This window comes from Macaca fascicularis, chromosome 10 (assembly GCF_037993035.2).
Source record: "Macaca fascicularis isolate 582-1 chromosome 10, T2T-MFA8v1.1".
NCBI classification, from domain to species: domain Eukaryota; kingdom Metazoa; phylum Chordata; class Mammalia; order Primates; family Cercopithecidae; genus Macaca; species Macaca fascicularis.
Genome location: NC_088384.1, coordinates 38,647,501 through 38,657,500, shown reverse-complemented (window position 1 = coordinate 38,657,500; position 10,000 = coordinate 38,647,501).

Here is a 10,000-nt window from a genome sequence, read left to right as displayed (position 1 = left end):
CGACCTCAGAGAGGCAATCCCTGAACGAGTGTTAGTGCATGACATCCACGCTCCCGGACACGGCGTGGATTTCACGGGGAAAGCAGTGCACATCACACTCCCTTCCTGTTCCGGGGCAAGATTTTGCTCCCGAAGTACCCATTTCTCAACCGTGTTCCCCAAAGTCCACCCTGTCGTGAATCAGTCATGAATCTAGTCAGTACGGTGAATCGCGGAGCATCCACATCCCACCACGAAGATCGGAGTCCGCACACTACACATCGCCCCACGCGGTGTCTCCCCACAAGAACATCACCGCCATCCTAGCCGAGTAGTGATACAGTGCCATTTCTTTCATTTTCTCTTTCTCGCTTGCTATTTATTTATTTATTTATTTAACTTTGAGACAGAGTCTCACTCACTCTGCAGCCCAAGCTGTAGCGCTGTGGCACGATCTCGGCTCACGGCAACCCCCGCCTCCCAGGTTCAAGCGATTCTCCCGCCTCCGACTCCCGAGTAGCTGGGATCACAGGGGTCTGCCCCACCGCACCCGACTCAGTTTTGTAGTTTTAGTAGAGACGGGGTTTCACCACGTGGGCCAGGCTGGTCTTGAACTCCTGACCTCCTGATCCGCCCGCCTCGGCTTCCCAAACTGCTGGGGTGACAGACGTGAGCCACCGCGTTCAGCCCCTACGGTGCCATTGCTTGGAAATCACTCGTGGGAACACACACTTATGGGTCACGTGTGAAGAATTTTCCTTTTTCTATTTTTTTTCCCCTTTTTTTCGTGTGTGTGTGTGTGTGTGTGTGTGTGTGTGTGTGTGTGCGTGTGCGCGCGCGGTGGGACGGAGTTTCGCTCTTGCTGCCCAGGCTGGAGTGCAATGGCGCGATCTCGGCTCACTGCAACCTCCGCTTGCCAGGTTCCAGCGATTCTCCTGCGTCTGCCTCCCGAGTAGCTGGGATTACAGGCCTGCGCCCCCATGCCCGGCTAATTTTGTATTTTTAGTAGAGACGGGGTTTCTTCATGTGGGTCAGGCTGGCCTCGAACTCCCGACCTCAGGTGATCCACCCGCCTCGGCCTTCCAAAATGCTGGGATGACGGGCATGAGCCACCGTGCCCGGCCTTAGCCGTTTATTTTAAAGTCGAGGAGCTTATCAGGGAAATACGAGAAGTTTGGACATCACAGGTGACAGAGAGAAAGGTCTGCAAATGGCCCTTCCATCCAAGTGGGGACCCGGCCTCGATCTCCCGAAATCATGCACCCAGTGGGGAAGCCCGGCAAGGCCCGTCTGTGTAGATTCCTCTCGGCCTCTCTAAGCACGCACTTCTCACTTTGGTGGAAGGGGCAGGGCCCTCTCTGGGACGGGGGAATCTGACAGACAAAGAGACAGACGTAGAAAAAGAGAGATCGACAGACAGAGACAGAGAGAAACGGACAGAAAGAGCGAGAGAGCGAGAGAGCGAGAGCGAGAGCGAGAGCGAGAGCGAGAGAGAGAGAGAGAGAGAGAGAGAGAGAGAAACAGACTAGACAGGGAGGGGGAGAGAGGGAGAGAGACAGACAGAGACAGACAGACAGGCAAAAAAGAGAGTAAGACAGAAGACAGACACAGTGAGTGAGAGACACAGGTAGAGAGAGAGAGAGAGAGAGAGAGAGACAGACAGAGAGACAGAGAGACAGAGAGAAAGAGAGGGACAGGCAGACAGATAAAGAGAGTGACAGAGAAAGACATAGACGGACAGTGAGAGACGGAGAGAAACAGACAGAGAGAGAGAGAGAGAGAGAGGTAGACAGACAGACAGGCAAAGAAAGAGAGTAAGACAGAAGACAGACACAGTGAGAGAGACAGGAAAGACAGAAACGGACAGAGAGAGACAGAGAGGAACAGACAGAAAGAGAGAGGGTCCTAGCCCAATAGCGATACAGTGCCATTTCTTTCATTTCCTCTTTCTTTCCTTCTTTCTTTCCTTCTTTCTTTCTTTCTTTCTTTCTTTCTTTCTTTCTTTCTTTCTTTCTTTCTTCTTTTTTTATTTTTTTATTTTTTTGAGACGGAGTCTTGCTCTGTCACCCAGGCTGGAGTGCAGTGGCGCGATCGCAGCTCCCTGCAACCTCCGCCTCCCGGGTTCACACCATTCTCCGGCCTCAACCTCCCGAGTAGCTGGGACTACAGGCGCCGGCCACTACACCCAGATAATTCGTTTGTTTTTTTAGTAGAGACGGGGTTTCACCATGTTAGCCAGGATGGTCTCGATCTCCTGACCTGGCGATCCGCCCGCCTCAGCCTCCCAAAGTACTAGGATGACAGACGTGAGCCACTGCGTTCAGTCTACAGTGCCGTATCTCAGAAATCACTCACAGGAACAGACACTTACAGGTCATGTGTAGAGTTTCTTTTTTTGTTTTGTTTTGTTTTGTTTCGTTTTGTTTTGTTTTGCACGAGGAGGTGGCGGGATGGAGTTTCGCTCTTGCGTCCCAGGATGGAGTGAAATGGCAGAGGGGACTCAGGGAGTCAACCTATGGCAGAGATGGCACGTCATTCAGAGCGTAACGTCCACAGCGAAAGGTGGTAGGGCCGGCACTTTTAAAGGCTGAAATCCCGGCGGCTCAGGCCTGTCGTCCTCGCACTTTGGGAGGCCCAGGAGAACGGATCACTTGAGGTCAGGAGTTCGAGACCAGTGCGGCCAACATGGAGAAACCCCGTCTCTACTCAAAATACAAAAATTAGCCGGATGTGGTGGTGTGCGCCTGTAATCCCAGCCACTGAAGAAGAATCACTGGAATCCGGGAGGCAGAGGTTGCAGTGAGCCGAGGGAGTGCCACTGCACCCCCGCCTGGGTGACAGACTGAGAGAGACTCAGTCCCTCCCTACCAAAAAAGAAAGAAAGAAAGAAAGAAAGAAAGAAAGAAAGAAAGAAAGAAGAAAAAAAAAAAAGAAAAAAGAAAAAAGAAAACAAAACACAGGGACCGCCACCGGGCGCAGTGGCTCACACATGTAATCCCAGCACTTTGGGAGGCCGAGGTGGGCGGATCACCTGAGGTCAGGAGTTCAAGAGCAGCCTGGCCCACATGGTGAAACTCCGTCTCTACTAACATAGAAACATCTTCGGAGCATGATGGTGGGTGCCTGTAATCCCAGCTGCTCAGGAGGCTGAGACGGGAGAATCGCTTGAACCTGGGAGACGGTGGTTGCAGTGAGCCGAATCGCACCACCGCACTCCAGGCTGGGTGGCTGAGTGAGACTCTGTCTTAAAACAACAACAACAACAGCAGCAAAAAAAATAGCAAACGCACAAAAAAAGAACAGGCCAAAATACTCCATTGTCACTGAACGTTCCGCCACCAGACCGGAAACCCCCTGACTCAGGTCAAGGAGGTGGTGTTTCCTTCTCTCTGTCTCTGTCTCTCTCTCTCTCTCTCTCTCTCTCTCTCTCTCTCTCTCTCTCTCCCCCCCCCCCCAACTTTTATGTCTTGTTCAAGCACACATGTGCAAGATTGTTACACAAGTAAACTTCTGACTTGGGGGTTCAGTGTGCAGATGATTTCATCACCCGGATAACTCAGCGCAGTACCCGACAGTTTTCGTGGTTTGGTTTTTTGTTTTGTTTTGTTTTGTTTTGTTTTTCCCTGAAGATGTCTCTCCTTCCACACCTCCTCCCTCAAGTAGGCTCCCGCCTCTCTCGTCCCCCTCGTTCTGCCCACGAGTTCTCATTATTTAGTTCCCAGTTATAGATGAGAACACGCGGTCTTTAGCTGATCGTTGCTTTCATCTTCGGCGGTGGCGGTGAAAGAGGCATGACACGAAATCGACCCTTAGGACGCTCCCCTCCGTCCACACCCCACACCCCCTCCCCACACACACCCTCATTCCTGCCCCCCCTCCTCAAACCCAAGACAGGAAGAAAGGCAGATATTAAAGTCAGAGGTCAGCCTCCAAGACGGTGGAGGCAAGGGATCTGAAAGGGTGAGCAAGCGATAGGGGTCGGGGGATGTCGTGGCCGAGCTAGCAAAAATAGGGGACCGACTTTCCAGCCCCAGCACACCCCCAATCCTCAACCGCAGCTAGCCTCTGGGTGGGGTTGCGCCTGTAAAAGCTTCTGAATGGAGAGAAGCCCAAGGCTATGGAAGGCATCAGCTCCCAGTCCGGGAAGGGAACAGGGCTTTGTGCATTCGAATGGGGCTTTAGAAGGCGGTGCTGCGGTTTCCAAAGCGACACGCCTCGCCTCGCCTCGCCTCGCCTCGCCCCGCCCCGCCTCGCCCAGAGCGAAACTCCGTCTCAAAAAAATAATAATAATTTTAAGATAATAATAATAATAAAAAATAAATAAATAAATAAATAAATAAATAAGAAATAAATAGTTAGTACAGCGGTCGTGGTCGTGAATCATTCCCCGGAGTCCAGGCGCAGTGGCTCACGCCCGTCACGCGAGCACTTTGGGACGCCGGGGCAGAAGGCTTGCAACAACATGATGAGACCCTGTCTGTGCAAAAACATTTGAAAAGGAAGGCCGGGCGCGGCGGCTGACGCCTGCCGTCCCAGCACTTTGGGAGGCCGGGGAGGGAGAATCACCTGAGGTCGGGAGTTGGAGACCAGCCTGACCAACATGGTAGAAGCCCCGTCTCTAGTAAAAATACAAAATCAACCAGACGTGGTGGTGCATACCTGCAACCCGAGCTACTACTCGGGAGGCAGACTCAGGAGAATCTCTTGAACCCGGGAGGCAGAAGTTGCGGTGAGCCGAGATCCGCGCCATTGCACTCCAGTCTGGGCAACAAGAGCGAAACTCTGTCTCGGGAAAAAGAAAAATAAAACAATAAAAATTGAAAATCATCTGGGCACAGTGGCGCGTGCCCCATGGTCCCAGGCACTACACTCTGGAGGCTGAGGTGGAAGGATCGCTTGAGTCCAGGAGCGTCCACACTGCAGTGAGTTTGGTTTTGATGGCACCACTGCCAGGGTGACAGAGTGAGACGCCGTCTGTAAATCAGTCAAGCAATCAATCAGATCACTGCAAGGAGCTCTCTATGTCTTACTTTCAATAGGTGTCTCTTTAGGCCAAGCAGGCATGGTGCCTCACGCCAGTAATCCCAGCACTTTGGGAGGCCGAGGTGGGATGAAAGAAGGAAGGAAGGAAGGAAGGAAGGAAGGAAGGAAGGAAGGAAGGAAGGAAGGAAGGACAGACAGAACAAAAAGTTTTACAACCCTTTTTTTCATAGTGTCAGGAATTTACAGATAACACAAGTAGTTTAGGTCAGGGGCCGATGTTATTAGTATTACTTTTTTTTTTTTTTTTTTTAACTCCTACGGCCTGGTGGTGGTGCCAAGGTTGTCTGGCTATTTATCTGACTTTTGTTTGTTTCTAACGTTTTGCTTTCTCTCTTTCCTCCTGTCTTGTGAACTAGGCAAGGTGGGGGGAGGAGGGCAGCAGGAGCAGTAGAGGTCTCCTTCCTCATCCCCCACTTTGAGAATTTTCACTAATTAGTGGGCGGGTTCCCTTTCATTTTTACTTTTTGGGTCTTTTTTTTTTTTTTTTTTTTTTTTTTAAGACGGAGTCTTGCTCTGTCACCCAGGCTGGAGTGCAGTGGCCGGATCTCAGCTCACTGCAGCCTCCGCCTCCCGGGTTCACGCCATTCTCCTGCCTCAGCCTCCTGAGTAGCTGGGACTACAGGCGCCCGCCACCTCACCCGGCTAGTTTTTTTGTATTTTTTAGTAGAGACGGGGTTTCACCGTGTTAGCCAGGATGGTCTCGATCTCCTGACCTCGTGATCCGCCCGTCTCGGCCTCCCAAAGTGCTGGGATGACAGGCTTGAGCCACCGCGCCCGGCCAGCAAGTTTCTATTACAAGTAATACACTTACAGTGAGGGTTTTACATTTTCTACAGCTGGAAACTCTTTTCTAAATGAAGACCTAGGATCAAACCTGTGTTAAACCTGAACAGGCACATGTACTAACTTTGTCATGTCTTAAGCAGGTTAGTTTTTAACTGGGCCTTAAAACCTTTTTTTAGCAAGTAAAACAGTATTTTTTAATCAGAGAAGTTTTTACGAGCCCGACGCTTGAACTTGCGGCGTCTGTTTGGGGAAAGAGTTGGTTAAAGTCAAGTTATCTTGAGGCATTAACCCTTCTGCTTCTCCAGGCCATTGGTCTCTTACGTGAGCCCTTCTATCAACATAACATGAAGAAACATCTAGGCTGCCAGCAATGTTTTCAGCCTACTGAGGAAATAGGTTTTTTTCTGTTTTTTTATTTTTATTTTTTAAATTTTTGGCTAAAGGAGGAGGTTCTGGTAACTTCTGGTTTATATGTTTAAAGAATGACTGAAAGACCTTGCGATCGTTGCTGGGCTGGACGGGTCTGGGTTTCCTAAGCAGTACGTGTACAGTGGGGACACCTTACATAGGTGTTTCTTCTAGCATGGTTATGGGTGGGGGGGGGGGGGGGTGGTAACAACAACAAAGCAATGTATAGCATATTCATATCCAGCAAGGACGAAAGAGGTCCTTACCTGGGAAAAAGGTTGAATACAGCGACAGAACAATAGGAAAACAGTTAGTATTCTAGGAAAACTATCTGTCTTAAGATTTTTAACTACATTGACTTGCTTGATGAGTCCTCAAGCTTCGGCCGTGCATAGACTAGTCAGCTGCCGGTGTGTGACTAGAGCAGGGCTTGTGGTCCTCAGCAGCAGCTTGGTCTCGTCTCAGGATCAGCCGGGCTGGATGATCTGCGTCCTGTTAGCCGGTCCACTTGTCCTGAGCTGTCGGTGTTAGCTGACTGTGGTGGATCCAAGACGCAACACCTGCAACTTTAACAGCAGTGGGAGTGGACAAGGTTACAGTATAGGGCTCATCCTATATGGGTTGTAGAAAAATTAGGTTTTACTTTAAACAGAGTCCCTAGATTTAAATGGGTGTCAGGCTCGTAGGCATTATTTTTCTTCATTTAATTATGAACACTTCGTATGGCTATTTTGAAAGGCTGCATTTGCCTTTTAAAGGTTAATTTCTTTAGTTTCCGGAGGTCACCTTTTATTTGACCTACGATTTGCGGGTGGCCAACTGAACACAATCTTACAGGGCAGATACCTAGTTTGTTTGGTAGGGGTGCACCTGACTCGGAGGAGGACCGTAGGCAAAAACCTGATTTTATCTTAAGTGAATTTCCTGGCATATATCTATATATCTATATCTATATCTATATCTATATCTATATCTGTGTGTGTGTGTGTGTATGTGTGTGTGTGTGTGTGTGTATATATATATACATCTATCTATCTATCTATCTATCTATCTATCTATCTATCTATCTGTCTATCTATCTATATCTATATATGGCAACCCTTTTTTTTTCGTTTTGTTTTTTGGTCGCCAGTAGCTGCTCGCTCGAGTGTCCAGTTCATGCGTTCCACCTTTTGTTGAACTTTGTGGCCGATAGGCTGCGTGTAACCTCTGTTGTATTGTTAACAGTCTTGTTAAATCTTGCACTATTCCAGCTACAGCTACAAATGCTGGCCTATTGTCTGACTTTAAAATCAGAGGTAGTCTTAAACCTGGGGATAATGTCTTTTAACAGTACTTTAGTCACTTCTTGTACTTTTTCTGTCCTGGTGGGGAAAACTGTAACTTACCCTGAAAAGGTGCAAACAAGCACTAGCCTCCAGCAGGGGGCAGTCCTGTAAAGTCTATAAGCAAGTTTTCACAAGGTATGGCTCTTTTTCCTGTTTCAGTTTCTTAGAGGAGGAGTTCCCCCCTCCCCCCATCCCCACCCCCACTCCGCCCCTTTGTCACTGTATCTAGTGGCTGAGCCTTCAGTGAGAAATTGGAATCCAGATACGGCAGAGTCTTGCTGTTTGTAACTTCTAATGTGACCATGGGCTCCTGGGAGCCTAATGAGAAGGTGCCTAGTCTGCCCTAGTCTTTACATTCTTCAGCTCCTGTCAGCCTGATCAGATGAGTGTCTGGTTCCTCCAAGGTGCAGCAGCCCTTGGCCGATGGCCTCTTTGTCTTGCGGCCTTGGCCATTTCCTGTATTGCCTTCTGAACATTTACCCTTCTAGAGTCTTTTTTTTTTTTTTTTTCCATCTCGCACATTAATCTCTCTCTAGCCTTGTCCGGCTCTGGAATCCTTGCCTAACTTGACTTCGGTCATGTCTACATCCACGTCCGCGGCCTCTCACAATGCTGCTTTCCGCCCCCCCCCCCCCCCCCCCGCGTTCTCACGCTCCTACGGCCAGCTGGTGGGGCCCGAGAAACGGCACGGGCCCTGCCCCCGCCCACGCACTGCTGTCTGTCTCTCCTGTTTTCTTTTGATTCTCTATCTTTACACTTGCTTTTAGTCTTTCTTTTTCTTTTGCTCTTTTCCCTGTTTTCTAGAGTTTAACAGGCTCTTTTCTTTATACACTTGGAGGGTGAAACAGGCATACCGAGAGTCAGTGTAAATGTTTACAGTCTTACCCTCACCGAGTTCTAAGGCCCGGATTAAAGCAATGAGCCCAGCTTAACGACAGCGTCCAGGGTTACCACCGCATATTCTGCACATCTCTCCCCTCGTGGGTTGGTGAAGCTGTTCCCGTCCACGCATAGCTCCTAGTGTACTGATGCCCAAGGCTGGTCCCGGAGGTCAGATCTGCTAGAGTACACTGGAGTCCAACACCTCTACACAGTCATGCTCGACAGGGCTCTAGCTGTCGGGAGCAAGGCGGTGGGTTCAGGGTGTTCCCAGTTTAGTAGCTCAATGGTTGAAAAGGGCTGATAGATGAAAGTCTGTTGCCCACCCCCCTCCCCCCGGGATGTGGGCCTGGTCATTATAATAGACAGGTCCTCGTATCTCCCTGAGAGGCATTTACAGAGCTCGAGTAAGACCAGATCTGAGATGGCCCACTTGACTATCTCGACTTCTTTCCTTGGCCTCTGGAGGCTCCGATCCTTCCCTTCGAGGTGAGACCTGGGGCGTGTCAGCTCCTGAATCTCATTTCTGAGGGGGTTGTTGGCCTCGGTGAAGCGGGGTAGGCTGGGAAACATGGAGAAAGAATCTGTGTTATCTCTCGCGGCTCCCGTAAAAACTGGCTTCTCTTGCCGTTTCCTGGGACTCCCTTTTTAAAAAAACTGTGTGTCTGCCGGCGAAGCCGCTCTTACTTTTACTTTTGGCTATTTTGCACAAAGTTGTTAAACAGGGCTAAATTAACGCTGGCTTTGTCTATAATCTATTTCGCCATGAGTCCCTATAAAGGAATTTGATCTAGGTACACAGGCTGTCCTCCGACCCCGTCACCACCTGAACTACACGGCCAATTGTGCTCTGCCTATAGTTCCTTCCGTGGGCCATCCAACAGCAGAAGAGGGCAATTCTAATTCACCCAGAGTTCGTGACCTCTAGGGGGTTAACTGAACTCTATAATCTCCTGCAAAACCTTTTGTAAGGTTCTGTAACATGCATTTTAGTAGGGTAAGTTGTGACGACTTGATGACTTTCCTTTTATTTTTCTTTTTGAAACGTTTTTAAGAGGGCTCCTAGCGGAGTGGGCTTACTTTGTGTCTGACCTATGTTTCTCTCGAGACGAAACAACATTCACCCTACGAGAAGGAAAGGGTAAAAGGTCACTCAGTCACCTAATTCACACTAAATCAAAATGAAAGCTAAAACCAAAGTGTTGTTAAGGGCACACCTGTTCGTCAAGCAATTTAAGCCAAACCAAAATCAGGAGCAAGACCAAAGTGGCAATCAAGGCAGGCCTGTTTATCAAGCAATTCAAGTCAAGTCAAAATCGAAACCGAAACCAAAGTATCAACCAATGAATTCAAGTCAAGTCAGAAACCAAAACCAAAGTGCCGGTAGAGGCACGCCGTGGGTGATCAGGCCACGCTTCCACTCAAACGGAGTGGGGGAAGTTCCAAAGAGCAGTCTCAGCAAGTTTCAGATGTCCGGACTGAAAGTGCCAGTTCCTTCCCAGTGTCCAGCCACTGTGCCGATCCTCCACGGGGGCGTGCTGTGCACTGCTCTTTGGAGGCGAGGCATCGCACCGGGG